The following is a 1,490-nucleotide window of genomic DNA, read 5'->3' as shown; positions in this document are numbered from 1 at the left end:
CATTGAATAAGCTTTCCATCGATACCAATTTCATCAAAATTTGACATCGGACGAAGGAGTTATGGCCGTTTTACTAAACGATATCAAAACGCCCAGGTTTGACGGTAGACTTGGTGGACCGTCAGGTCCCTGGTGGCCCGTTAAGTGTCCCGTCAAGCCAAGGCAGTAACCTTCTTTTTGGGCCATCGTGTGACGGCCTGGTAGGTGGGCCGTCAAAAAGTTGACGGACCGTCAAATGGGTCTGTCAGGCCGAGACAGAATGTCCCATTCCTGGGCCTCGAGTGACGGACGACTTGGTGGATCATCACACCCTTTGACGGAGCATCACTTCGACCATCACTTCGAGGCAGAACGTTTCAGATTTGGCACTTGAGTGACGGACGATCTTGTGGATCGTCAACTCATCTGACGGACCATCAGATCGACCGTCACAGGCCCCTGTAATTTTCAACTTTTTCAAAAGGGTATTTTGGTCATTTCCGCTCCTTATGGCCCTATATATATATCTAAGTAGAGAAGAGGAGATTATTTTCTCTCTTTTCTCCTTTCCTCTTCCAAGAAACATCTAGAGATTAGGGTTTCTAAAATCCAAAAATTCAATCTTCTTCCAAATAAATTCAATAATCCTCCATAGTGATTCAAAGTGATTCAAGAATTAAGTTCCCCAAGTCAAAGACATCAAGAATCTTGGTCTCAAAGTGTAAGGAATAAGTTCCAAACAAGTTTCTACATCTCCAAAAATCAAAATCCAAGGTATGTGGGTTTGAACAAGAACACTCCTTTCGTTCTTGTTCCTAAAGATTTACTTTCTATTATTGATTTACATGATATTGCAAGTGGGTTTACACCCAAATTTCTCTATTAATGATTTATGAGATTTTAGTTGAATAAGTTTGATATTTATGATTATTTCACCATCATGTTTCTTAAATTGAGAATTTATTCCATGTGCCGTATATTATCATTATGTATTGATGATTTTTAATCAATTTAAGTCAAGTTCCATGAGTTGAATATTTTAATTATGAATTGATGATTTTTGAATGATTTGAGACAAGTGTCATGAGTTATGCCTTTCCATGAAAAATTCGACTATTGAATGTATATTGATATGTGAAATTGAGAGGCAAGAATGAGTCTTATGATGTTTCCATGAAGTTTTTGATATTTGAAATGATTTGATAGACAAATGTACTTGATATTGAGAAAACTTGTGTTGAGTTGAGTCGAGTTAGGAATCCACAAGATGTTTATGATTTTCAGATGAGATATATATTTATGTTTTTTTCTTTGTAATAGAACCATGAGTTGATATTGATTGATGTGGATTTTCTAACGCGTTCTGAGCTGAGTCTGGGAGGATTATTTAGTACTGAGCGAAAAATTTGATATTTTTCTCAAAACTACGTGCCACCGTAGGATTGATGTTGATAATTTTTGGCCAAAGACAGAGTATGAGATTGTGAAGATGAGATTGAGGTGGTACTCCC

This window comes from Capsicum annuum, chromosome 12 (assembly GCF_002878395.1).
Source record: "Capsicum annuum cultivar UCD-10X-F1 chromosome 12, UCD10Xv1.1, whole genome shotgun sequence".
In the NCBI taxonomy this organism is placed as follows: Eukaryota; Viridiplantae; Streptophyta; class Magnoliopsida; order Solanales; family Solanaceae; genus Capsicum; species Capsicum annuum.
The sequence above is the reverse complement of the archived record's forward strand: the minus strand, read 5'-3'. Positions refer to the sequence as shown.